This window comes from Desmodus rotundus, chromosome 1 (assembly GCF_022682495.2).
Source record: "Desmodus rotundus isolate HL8 chromosome 1, HLdesRot8A.1, whole genome shotgun sequence".
NCBI classification, from domain to species: domain Eukaryota; kingdom Metazoa; phylum Chordata; class Mammalia; order Chiroptera; family Phyllostomidae; genus Desmodus; species Desmodus rotundus.
Window position 1 is genome coordinate 95248657 of NC_071387.1, and position 13703 is coordinate 95262359.

The 13703-nt window shown below is 41.4% G+C and overlaps 2 pseudogenes; both read left to right on the forward strand.

Moving 5' to 3' along the window:
• The first annotated feature begins 1001 nt into the window (after window positions 1-1001).
• On the forward strand, window positions 1002-1436 carry LOC112304824 (peptidyl-prolyl cis-trans isomerase A pseudogene; annotated as a pseudogene).
• Window positions 1437-10026: 8590 nt separating this feature from the next.
• Window positions 10027-13301, forward strand: LOC112304727 (protein mago nashi homolog 2-like; annotated as a pseudogene).
• The last annotated feature ends 402 nt before the right edge of the window (window positions 13302-13703 follow it).

The following is a 13703-nucleotide window of genomic DNA, read 5'->3' on the forward strand; positions in this document are numbered from 1 at the left end:
TTCTTTGTCCGTTGTCAAAATATCTGGTAAAGTTACTGATGGTGCCGCGGTGATGGTAGGTAAAAGAGAAGGACTTGTAAAATTAATAGAAGACAATGCAACTGCTGCCCAAAACTCATGTTTGATGAAGTATCATTGCATAGTACACCAAGAAAATTTATGCACAAAAGGTTTAAAAATGGATAACATCATGCAAATCATCATCAAGTCTGTGCATCATAAGAGCCAAGGGATTGAATCATCACCAATTCCAGGAATTCCTTAAACATATTGATGCTGACTATGGCAAAATCATTTACTTTTTGAAAGTAAGATGGCTAAGTCGAGACCAAATATTGAAAAGATTTTATGATTTGCAACATGTTATCAGGTTGTTTATGGTATCAAAAAACAAATTTGTGCCAGACCTTGATGATGAAAACTGGCTTACAGATTTAGCATTTTTAGTGGATTTAACTGCTCATTTAAATGAGTTAAACATGTGTCTTCAAGGTGAAAACCAACATACCAATACCATGTTTCAAACCGTAACAGCATTTCAAACGAAACTGAAATCATGACAAGCTCAAATTAAGGCAAACGATTTTGTGCATTTCGACACGTTGGCTAAACACAGTCCTGTGAACAGTGAAAAATATGCAGCCTTGCTTTTTGATTTGATACAAGAAAACAAATTTCAAGATTTCAAAATAATCAATATTTTGTTGTATTTATGACTCCATTTTCAGTCAACATAAATATGTTACCTTCCAATTTTCAAGTGGAATGCACAGAGCTGCAATCTGACACTCAAAGACAAATTTGATTGTGTCTCTTTACTGGACTTTTATAGGTCCTATCTTCCCAAAGACAAATATCCCTTGCTTCACAATCATGCCTTATTAACGTCCTTGCTATCTGGCAGTGCCTACATTTGCAGGCAACTATTTTCAAGAATGAAACACATTAAGGCCACCTTGCAGATGCCGCAGCCGCCTCAGACCTTCCTGCATCATCCAGCCATGGTCAACCCCACCATGTTCTTTGACTTCACTGCTGACGGCGAGCCCTTGGGCCACACCCTCTTCGAGCTGTTTGCTGACAAAGTTCCAAAGACAGCAGAAAACTTTCATGCTCTGAGGACTGGGGAGAAAGGATTTGGTTATAAAGGCTCCTGCTTTCACAGAATTATTCTGGGATTTATGTGCCAGGGTGGTAACTTCACACGCAACAACGGCACAGGCAGCAAGTCCATCTACCGGGAGAAATTTGATGATGAGAATTTCGTCCTGAAGCACACAGGTCCTGGCACCTTGTCCATGGCAAATGCTCGACCCAACACAAATGGTTCCCAGTTTTTCATCTGCACTGCGGAGACCGACTGGCTGGACAGCAAGCATGTGGTCTCCGGCCAGGTGAAAGACGGCATGGACGCTGTGACAGCCATGGAGCACTAGGGGTCCAGGAATGGCAAGACCAGCAAGAAGATCAGCATTGCTGACTGTGGACAACTTGAATAAACTTGACTCATGTTTTATCTTACCCACCAGCCCATTCCTTCTGCAGCTCAGGAGAGCACCCCTTCACCCCCATCTGCTTTGAATGTTCTATAATCTGCGTGCTCTCCCTGCAGTTCATTGGGTTCCATGTTTTCCCTACCCCTTCCAAGTCTAGCTGGTTTGCAGAGTTAAGTTTATGATTATGAAATAAAAACTAAACAACAAAAAAGAATGAAATATATTAAGAGTAAAATTAGAACTAAAAATATCTGATGAGCACCTTGAGAACTCACTGAGACTTGCAACTACTTCTATCAAACCAGATATCGATGAACTAGTTTCTCAAATATGACGTTAAACATCCCACTAGTTTGATGTTGCCCTCTTTTCTTTTACTTTTATAATAAAAAATATTTTCAAAAAATCAATGATGTTTTGTTACTTAGATATGTACATTTTCTATATTAGTGATCACAAACTTGGGACCTGCTCGATGATTTTAAAAGATTATCAAAAGGGCCGCTGCATAATTAGGGTTATTATGTGAGAACTTTTTTGCTTATCTGTGGTGGTGGATATCACAAAAATTATGCATGGGCCTTTTTTTTTGCTCATCAATTTTCATTAGTGTTTGTGGATTTGTTTATTTTTAAAGATTTTATTTATTTATTTTTAGAGAGGGTAAGGGAGGGAGAGAAAAAGAGGGGCAGAAACATCAATGTATGGTTGCCTCTCCCACACCCCGCACCAGGGGGGATCTGGCCTGCAACCCAAGCATATGCCCTAGACGGGGAATCAAACCACCAACCCTTTGGTTCACAGTCTGGCACTCAATCCACTGAGCCACACCAGCCAGAGCTAGTGTTTGTATAGATAATGTGTGGCCCAAGACAACTCTTCTTCTTCCATTGTGGCCCAGAGATGTCAAAAGATTGGACACCCCTGGTCTAAGCTATCATTATCAAAAGCAAATAGATGTGCATGACCTGATTTACCTAGTAATTCTCAATAGTACAAACCTTTACTTTAACCTCTAAAATTGCTGAGCAATAAAACCTTTAATTTTTATTGGTGGGAATGCAGACTGGTGCAGCCATTGTGGAAAACAGTATGGAATTTCCTCAAAAAACTAAAAATGGAACTGCCTTTTGATCCAGAGATCCCACTGTTGGGAATATACCCTAAGAACCCTGAAACATGGAGGGATGGGGAGAAAAGGCATACAACTGTAATTGAATAACAATAAAAAGTTTAAAAAAAAAAAGAACCCTGAAACACCAATTCAAAAGAACCTATGCACCCCAATGTTCATAGCAGCATGATTTGCAATACCCAAGTGCTGGAAAGAGCCTAAGTGCCCATCAGTAAATGAGTGGATCAAAATACTGTGGTACATTTACACAATGAAATACTACTATGCAGCAGAAAGAAAGAAGGAGCTCCTACCCTTTGTGACAGCATGGATGGAGCTAGAGAGCATTATGCTAAGCGAAATAAGCCAGGTGGCAAAAGACAAATACCATTATGATCTCACCTATAAGTGGAACCTCGTGAACAAAACAAATGAACAAAACAGAACAAGAGATGTGGAAATAAAGAACATAGTGACAGCGACCAGAAGGGTAGGGATGAGGGATAACGGGGAAAGGGGAGGGAAGGGTCTAGTCAAGGATCTTGTATAAAGGACCCATGGACATGGACAACAGGGTGGGGATTGACTGTAGGAGCCAGGTTGGGGGGTCAGGGCAGGGGAGAGGAACGGAGGAAACATTGGGACGATTGTAATTTAACAACAATAAAAAAAAACTTTAGTTTTTAATCTTTGTGCCCTGAACACATAACTCTCAAAAAGAGAACAGAAGGAAAATGTACACAGGCCTAAAGACAAAACATGTTCTGATGTCAAAAAGTGAATGAAACCTAGAGAATCTTTATGTAAAGATTGTAAAATAAAATACTACAATGATGTAAGATTTTCCCCCAACATGGGGAAAAAAACAACAAAGAAACTTCCTATAACAAAGGGAGCCTATGATTTTGTAAATGGGTTAATAGAAAAATAGATTCCCACAGCAGTAAGTGTCTGATGGGCTAGCTGAGAGCACCACTGGGAATTGCACAGCTGGGAGGCTGCTTCAGGTGCATGGACTTCAGGATGAGACGAAGAGAAGGAGGAAGAAGGGAACAGCAGAGGGGAACTGCTGTGCTGTATCAGGAGACACTGGATATCGGATGTGAGGGTGATCTGGCTGTGACATCTGTCACCCCACTGATTGCCAGAGTTGATTGAACTGATCTGGCTGGCTAGATGGGTGTCCCATTCCTCCCTCAAGGATCCATGTGCATCCCTCCCGAAGCTGCGCGCTCAGTCAAAGAGGATGACCTTCCCAACTAGAGGGAGGAGAGGACCGGTCTTTGGTCAAGGGTATTCAAGTAGCTGCACTCCCCTACTAGAACCTCCAAACAAGCTCTCAAGAGACACTGGGTATCTACTCTGTTTGTAAACCATAATAGTACTTTCGAAGCCCAAAATGGGGTGGGTAAAGATGCTCCCCCCACCCCAAAAAAAGATGTTCCCCAGTGGATAAAATGCAAAGCTCTGGATAGCGCTGTAATTTAAACATGTACTTCTGTGTAATGACACAGCTGTCCCCTCATCCACAGTTGTGCTTTTTGGAGTTTCAGTCATTGTGATCAAATGTGGTCTGAAAATATTACATAGAAAATTCCAGAAATAAACAGTTCATACGTTTTAAGTTGCCTGCTGTTCTGAGGAGCGTGCAGAAACTTCATGCCATCTCAGGCCGTGCAGCACTGTCCTGCCCAGGAGGCCAGTCACCGCTTCATCCAGCCTGTCTGAGCTGTGTGTGCTCCTCGCTCTTTGGTCACTTTAGACACCACATTCATGTGACTTTGATTACAGTTATAGTTATAGTTGTTCTATTTTATTATTAGTTTTTGTTGTTTACCTCTTACTGTGCCTAATTTATAAATTAAACTTTATCACAGATATGTATGTATAGAAAAAAACATAGTATATTCAGGGTTCGGTACTATCTATGGTTTCAGGCATCCACTGGAGGTCTTGGAACATATTCCTGCAGATAAGGAAAAACAACTGTCCACATCATAAAACAAATATTTAGAGAAATGTATATATGTATGAAATGAAAGGAAGAAGGAAGAAACAAACCCCAAAGAGCTTTTATTTAGTTAGGTTACCTATTTATAATTATCAAATTAAAATTAAAACTGGTACTTTTTTTAGATTTTATTTATTTATTTTTTAGAGAAAGGGAGGGAGAAAGAGAGGGAGAGAAACATCAATGTGTGGTTGCCTCTCGTATGCCCCCCAACTGGGGACATGGCCCCAGGCATGTGCCATGACCAGGAATTGAACCAGCAACCTTTCAGTTCACAGGCCAGCGTTCAATCCACTGAGCCACACCAGCCAGGGCTAAACTGGTAATTTTAAAAATAATTTTATTGTATTTTTTCCATTACCATTTAATCCCCTCATATATCCATCCGTCCCACTATTGTCCATGTTCATGAGCCTTTTTTCCTCTTTGCTCAGTCCTTCCCCCTCACTCTCCCCTGCTTAGCTGTCAACCTGCTCTCTATGAGTCTGTCTCTATTTTGCTTTTTAGTTCAAAAACTGGTACTTTTTTAAAAACAAAAACAATAAGCACACATTTCATTAGCCACCAGAGCAATAACATATCACATGCTTTGGAAAACTCCAGAGAATGAAAAAGGCAAATAACATTATTATTATTATTATTATTATTATTATTATTATTAACCTCTTTAATATTGCAGATCCTCTGAAAGGGTTTGGGAACCCACCGAGGTCCCCAGACCTCACTTTGAGAACTGCTAACCTTGACTGTTATGCTGAGAGAGACGTGGAAATAAAGAACATACTGACAGCAACCAGAGGGGCGGGGATGAGGGATAACGGGGGAAGGGAGGGAAGGGTCTAATCAAGGATCTGGGGTTGTAATAACCCCAGAATCTCAGCAGTTTATCACACACGGATTACTTCTTACTTGGACTTCATGTCCACCGAGGGCTGACTGAGGGCTCTGCTCTGCATCATTCTTATTCTTGAGCCAGGCTGGAACATTGCTGGTTATAAGTCAAAGGGGAAAGCAGGTGCTAGAATATCTCAGGCTCAAAGCTTTGGCATAGTAGCTGTACATGTCATCTCCAATCACAGCTCATTGACCAGATCTAATCATATGGCTCTCCTTCACCACAAGGGGGCCAGGAAGTATAATCCTACCCATGTGAAAACAATCTTTTCTCGTTGAACAGATTTTTCTTTTTAATAGAGGGAAAAAATGCCTTTCTCAGAAGTCCCAGCAGACTTTCCATGAATCAGAATTTGACCAATCTTTGGCCCTGGCTGGTGTGGCTCAGTGAATTGAGCACCAGCCTGCAAACCAAACGGTTGCGGGTTCAATTCCCAGTCAGGGCACATGCCTGGGTTGTGGGTCAGGTCCCCGTTAGGGGTCATGTGCGAGGCAACTGATCAATGTATCTCACACAGTGATGTTTCTCTTCCTCTCCTTCTCCCTCCCTTCCCCTCTCTCTAAAAATAAATAAATAAAAGCTTTTTAAAAAATCAATGTAAAAACAAAGTAGAAATGAAGTTGGAGATTCCTAGCTGTAGTCAAATCTCCCAAGATATAGCCTCTACACAATGGCTCCAAGCTAAAAGGGATCAGAAAGCCACATAGTTTTTTCTATGAGCTGATTGGGGCTAAGTACAAATTGGCCTGTCATAACCTCCACAGCGGCCTTTAGGGATCAGAAGTTTAAGACCATTCATAGGAAATGTCAGCAATCAAGTAATCCACCTCAATTCCAAAACCAAGATACAAAGTGGATGCCCCTCTGTAGGTAACTGAGAAATACCAATCTTCCAGATGGCAGGCCCAGTCAGCGTCACCAGTCAACCACCCTTCCTCCTGAGTGGCCCAGCTTGAGTCCATTGTCCTGGACCTGGAACTGGCCAGGGAGTCAAGGTTGTGTCCTTCAAAATAACTGATACTATGAAATTGGGAAAAGTAGTCAGCAACCTGTTTCTTTGGGGAATTTTAGGTCATACCGTGGAGTTTGGCTTGTTATGTATGAGAGCCTTGAGCAGCCACGGAAGGTTTTTGTCCACATTTTTGTTTAGCCACAGAAGATTTTCAAACAGTGGCAAACAATTTTAAATTTTAATTTACAAGCAGCTAAGGCCCTACTCCTGTGGATCAGGGGAGCAGATGGGAGGAATGGTCGTTGTAAACTGGACAAATAATCTAGAACAGTGGCTATCCAACATCAGGAGCTTCTGCAGTGATGGAAAATGCTGTCAAGCATGATAGCAACTGGCCACATGTGGTCTGAGCATTTGAAATGTGCTTAGTAAGACTAAGGAACTGAATTTTTTTAATCTAGTAAATTTTAATTAATTGTAATTGTAATTTTAGTAGCCACAAGTGGTTAGTGACTTCTATAGGAAACAGTACAGGTCTAGAAGTCCAGCACATGTAGCTCTAGTCCCTTGAGAGTTCTTCAGATAATGAGAAATCCTCAATATTCTTATTTTTATTTATTTTTATTTTGTGTGTGTTTTTATTTTTATTTTAAGTGTATTTTATTGATTATGCTATTACAGAAGTCCCATTTTTTCCTCCCCTTGATCCCTCTTACCCAGTACCCCTCTTCCATCCAGCATTCCACCCCCACCCAGCTCAGTTCATGTCCATGGGTCATACATATAAGTTCTTGGGCTTCTCCACTTCCTATACTATTCTTGACCTCCCCCTGCCTATTTTGTACCTACCAATTATGCTACTTATTCCTTGTACCTTCTCCCCCATTCTCCCTCCTCTCCCTCCTCGCTGATAACCCTCCATGTGATCTCCATTTCTGTGTTCTGTTCCTGTTCTACTTCTTTGCTTAGTTTTTGTTTTTGAGGTTCAGTTGTTGATAGTTGTGAGTTTGTTGTCATTTTACTGTTCATAGTTTTGATCTTCTTTTTCTTACATAAGTCCCTTTAACATTTCATATAATAAGGGCTTGGTGATGATGAACTCCTTTAACTTGACCTTATCTGGGAAGCACTTTATCTGCCCTTCCATTCTAAATGATAGCTTTGCTGGATTAGAGTAATCTTGGATGTAGGTCCTTGCCTTTCATGACTTGGAATACATCTTTCCGGCCCCTTCTTGCCTGTAAGGTCTCTTTAGAGAAATCAGCTGATAGCCTTATAGGAACTCCTTTGTAGGTAACTCTCCTTTTCTCTTGCTGCTTTTAAGATTCTCTCCTTATTTTTAATCTTGGGTAAAGTAATCGTGATGTGTCTTGGTGTGTTCCTCCTGGGGTCCAACTTCTCTGGTACTCTCTGAGCTTCCTGGACTTCCTGGAAGCGTATTTCCTTTCCCAGATTGGGGACGTTCTCCTTCATTATTTTTTAAATAAGTGTTCAATTTCTTGCTCTTCCTCTTCCCCTTCTGGCACCTGTATGATTCAGATGTTGGAACGCTTAAAGTTGTACCAGAGGTTCCTAAGTCTCTCCTCATTTTTTTGAATTCTTGTTTCTTCATTCTGTCCTGGTTGAATGTTTATTTCTTCCTTCTGTTCCAAATCGTTGATTTGAGCCCCAGTTTCCTTCCCTTCATTATTGGTTCCCTGTATATTTTCTTTTTTTCACTTTTCATAGCCTTCACTTCTTCCTCTATTTTGCATCGCTACTGAATCATTTCTGTGAGCATCCTGATTACCAGTGTTTTGAACTCTGTATCTAATAAGTTGGCTATCTCCTTGTTGCTTAGTTCTCTTTCTGGAGTTTCGATCTGTTCTTTCATTTGGGCCATATTTCTTTATCTCAGTGCACCTATTACATTGTAAGGGGTGGAGCCTTAGGTATTCGCCAGGGCAAGGCAACCCATTTGGCTTTATGTTGTGGGGCTGTATGTGGGGGAGGGGTCAGAGAGAGAACAATGCCACTTGCTGGACTCTTACCCACTTTCAGTCACTTCCCCCACTACCCACAAGCAAATTGGGCCCTTGTGGGGCTGATTCCCAGGTGGGTGGGTTTGTGTACATTCTAGGACCCTGTGGGTCACTCCAGTGAACTCTTCTGTGAGGCTTGGAATTTCTGCCGCCACTGCACCCCCATAGGTTTTTACTGCCACAGGTTTTGAGGCTTTAGTTTCCCTGCGCTGGAACCCTGCATTGCACAGTTTGTCTTGCTCCCCAGTTTTTCCTCCTGGCTTATCCGCACACAAATGTGAGATAGCCTGGTCTACCAGCCACTGACTAGCCTGCCTGGTCCACCAGTTACCACCTTGCAGTGCATCCATTCCACCCCAGCTGCCCATCTCCGCCCCTCCTACCAGTCTGGATGAATGTTCCTTTAACTCGTTGGTTGTCAGACTTCCATACAGTTCTGTTTTCTGGCAGTTCTGGTTGTTTTTTGTTTTTAAATTTGTTGTGGTCCTTCTTTTGGTCGTGTGAGGAAGCAAATCGTATCTACCTATTGCCTCCATCTTGGCCGGAAGTTCGAAATATCCTTAATTTTAGAGAGAGGGAAAGGGAGGGAGAGAAAGCGAGAAAGAAACATCTATGTGGGAGAGAAATGTTGATCAGTTGCCTCTTGCAGCCTAGGTATGTGCCCTAAATAGGAGTTGAACCCACGACCTTTCAGTGTACAGGACAACACTCCAACCAACTGAACCACACCATTAGGGCAGTATACATATTTTTTATTAAGATAATCTGAAAGAGCCCTGTCCAGGTGGCCTCATTGGTTGGAGCATCGTCCCATCACCAAAAGGTTGAAGGTTCTACCTCTGTCAGGGCACATACCTGGGTTGCAAGTTCGATTTCTGGTCAGGGCACATAAGGGAGGCAACCATTGATGTTTCTCTCTCTCTTTCTCTCTCCTCACCCCTCTTTAAAATCAATTAACATATCCTCAAATGAGGACTAAAAAAAAAAAAAAAATATATATATATATATATATATATATATATATATATATATATAGTCTGAAAGGGTTCTTGCTACCTACAGCTTCCCTCCCCATACACATTCTCACTTAGATGTTTAGAATTCAGAAAATGCAAACAAGATACAGGAGAAATATCTGTGACAAGAAAAAGTTTCTGAGATGTACTAAATTAAATTACAGTGGGCAGGAAAGTAAGAGAAAGAGGCGAGAATAATTAACCAGCTAATAGCTGTGAGCCAATGAGCAAAAGGCTGCCCACAATCCTGAGTGTATGTTAGAGCTTTGGATCAAGCTCCAGGTGTGCATCAGCCCACAATGGACACCAAGACAACATGAATATGCATGAACTTTCAGGACTGTTGCCTGTAACCAATCAAGAGTCATAAATATTTCTTCCTTACAGATTGTGCACCTACACTAGAACCGATCCCTTTCACCTTTTCACCCACCCCTTTATCTGTAGCTAGTGTAAATTCTTTCAAAACAACTTGTACCTTCCTTCCCCAAAACAATAAAAGTGCTCATCATGGAACAAAAATGGCTATAGCCAGCAATTTCTACCTGTGCTACTATGTAGAGCATAAGGGTAAGTTTGCACAAGGTTTTGGAGTTCAAGTTTCAGCCAATGCAGTTTTTGCAGTTATTTATTGAATTTTTCCCACTCCCCACAGGAGAGCTTAGATATGCCTACAACATCACTTACCAAAATTGTGTCATGATCAGAAAAGTGGTTTAGACTTCTGGTCAAGAAGAGGTGTAGGGAGATACGCTTCACCTTGCACAACCACAGAAAGATTTACGACTAGATCTCAAAACAAGTAACACTCAGAACCATCAGGAAATAGAGCTGTATGGAAGTCTGACAACCAAGGATTTAAAGAAGCCACATTCATCCAGATAGGTAGGAGGGGAAGAGTTCCGGAGATGGGCAGAGAGGTGCAGAGATTTAGTATGGCGCTGAGAGGCAGTGGCGGCAGTGGAACAGATGGTCCCACATTTATGTATGGTGGATAAAAATTGGGAGAGATACCTTGGAATTAAGAGGGATACCTTGGGAGCAAGCAATCCCAGCCCCAGGCCAGACTGCACAGCCCAGGGTTCCAGCACCGGGAAGATAAATCCCCATAACTTCTGGCTGTAAAAATCAGTGGGGATTGGGGCGGTAGAAAAAACTGCCAGATTTTCAAGATATGGGAAGTGGATGAAGTGACTGGAAATAGGGCAAGTGCCGGGCAAACCTCCAGAAGCCAGGCAGCAGCATTGTCCCCTCTCTGAGCCCTCTCCCAACATGGAGCCACAATGCAGGGAATTGGGTTGCCCCACCCTGGCGATTACCTAAGGCTCCACCCCACAGAATTTACAGGTGCCTTTTCTATAGTAGGCCATGCTACTAAGACAGGAAGTTAAAGCAGCTCTATCTAACACACAGAAACAACCACAGGGATGCTGCCAAGTTGAAGAGACAAAGAAACATTGCCAAATGAAAGAACAGAAAAAGAACTAAGTGAAATGGAGATAGCCAACCTATCAGATGCAAAGTTCAAAACACTATCAGGATGCTCAAAGAACTCACTGAGTATGGCAACAACATAAAGGAAGAAATGACGGTTACACAAAGTGAAAAATTTACAGGAAACCATCAGTGGAGGAAAGGATGCTGGGATTCAAATCAAGGACTTGGATCATAAGGAAGAAATAAGCGTTCAACCAGAAAAGCAAGAAGAAAAAAGAATTCAAAAAACGAGGATAGTATAAGGACTATCTGGGATATCTCCAAACAAACCAACATCCAAATCATAGAGATGCCAGAAGGAGAAGAGGAAGAGCAAGAAATTGAAAACTTATTTGAACAAATAGTGAAGGGAAACTTCCCCAATCTGGTAAAGGAAATAGACATACAAGTTCAGGAAGCACAGAGAGTCCCAAACAAGTTGGACCCAAAGGGCAACACCAATACACATCATAATTAAAATGCCAAAGGTTAAAGATAAAGAGGGAATCTTAAAAGCAGCAAGAGAAAAGGAGACAGTTACCTACAAAGGAGCTCCCATAAGACTGTCAGCTGATTTCTCAAAAGAAACTTTGCAGGTAAGAAGAGACTGGCAAAAAGTATTCAAAGTGATGAAAAGCAAGGACCTACAACCTCGATTATTTTATCCAGAAACCTATCATTTAAAATTGAAGGGCAGATAAAGTGCTTCCCAGACAAAGTAAAGCTGAAGAAGTTCATCATCACCAAAACATTATACATGAAATGTTAAAGGGACTTACTCAAGAAAAAGATCAAAATTATGAACATTAAAAGGGCAACAAATTCACAACTATCAACAACTGAACCTAAAAAAACAAACTAGGCAAACAACCAGAACAAGAACAGAATCATAGATACAGAGATCATCTGGAGAATTATCAGCTGTGTGGGGGAAGGGGGAGAATGGGGGAAAAGGTACAGGGATTAAGAAGCATAATTGGTAGGTACAAAATAGACAGGGGGATGTTAAGAATAGTATAGGAAATGGAGAAGCCAAAGAACTTATATGAATGACCCATGGATATGAACTAAAGGTAGGGGGCATTGCTGGCAGGATAGGGGGTACCCAGCTGTAGGAGGAACTCCATCCAGCAGCATGCTCCCCCCTGCTGCCACGGATGAGAAATAAGTCATCCCAGACACAATCTTGGTGTTCCAGTGGGAGAGGGTGTGGCAATTCCCTCTAGTGGAGAACGCTCTGAGTCCTTCTCCTACATGGCTTTTATCAGGGTTGGGAAGTGCAGGCGGATACAGCATACGTGCCTAGCTTATCAATCAATGTCCAACAGGCTATAGTCATAAAAAATGAACAGTGTCTATAGATAACAATTAAAGAAACACAGAAAACTTTTCAGGTTGGGGTCTGCAAGACATGCAGGTGCCAGATGGCTGTAAAGACATATATCATGAAGTAGAGAGTTTCACTCATTATGCCTTGAACTCAAGCACCTGGGTTATACTAACAGGGCTTATCGCTGAGCAGAGCCAGCTTCAGAGGACAAAAATATACATTTCAGGCCTGATTCCCACGGGACCCTCGGTGTTAGAATCCAGTCATGCCTGCCACCTGAATTATGATCTCATTTTCCAGGGAGACTTACCAGCCCCTTTCAGAGCTTACTGTCTCAGGGCTACAATCTCCAAAACCACACCGAGAGGTCCCCAACACCGGCTGGAGGTGGGCAAAGGGGGGGAAATTGGGACAATTGTAATAGCATAATCAAAATATATTTAAAAAAAGAAAAGTGGTTTATGTACACAAGAGTGTATTGAAAGAACTGAAGAGAATTCTTGATAACAGTAAAATTACAAAATAAGATGATGCTTTGTGGTTTCCCCCTGACAAGAACTTGAACTTGTAATTGGAGATGAACATATTTTTTTTACTACATCAAAAATGGGTTCTCAGGCTGCTGGCCCGGTAGCTCAGTTGGTTAGAGCATCATCCCAATATGCCAAGGTTGCAGGTCTGATCCCCTGGTCTGGATACATACAAGAATCAACCAATGAATGCATAAATAAGTTGGAACAACAACAAAAAAATGCTCCATCTCCCCCCTCTTCCTCTCTCTCTCTTAAATCAACAAATAAAGGTGTAAAAAGAAAATGAAATTAGTGTAGAGAAGTGACAGGAAGTCTATGTAAAAAAATAGATTCTCTTACTGGTGAGAATCACTTAAAGGATCCTGAAGGCCTTTGAGTATTTTACGATTTGGCGTAGGATCTATAATGTTCAGGTTTTAGTCTTATTAGATTACATTTCAAGATTAAGCCAATCTAAATTGTGTGTGTTTCTGATGTTTTATATTTAATTAAGGGATAGGTAAGGGAGGGTTTATTTGTCATTTAATTATTGGGATTTTTATGAAAGTGAAGCAAACAAGTTTTTGTATGCAAACTGAAAATGAGAAATGCATAAATAGGCTTATGGTTATCTTCACTTGTGTCTACATAGGCTAGACAGTCCCCACACCCATTCAATCTATAAATAAAAGCCACCTCTCGTGGAAATTTTGCTCTAATAAAACTTATCAAAGCCTGGGGGAAAAAATTGCTCATCAACTCCAGGACACATTGGTCTTTTCCACCTAGTCCTGCTGCTGGTGGTTTAGACTTCATGTCCCAGGACCTGGTCCTTCCCTGACTAGCATATGGCTCAATAAACCTTTCTTTCAGAAAAGCT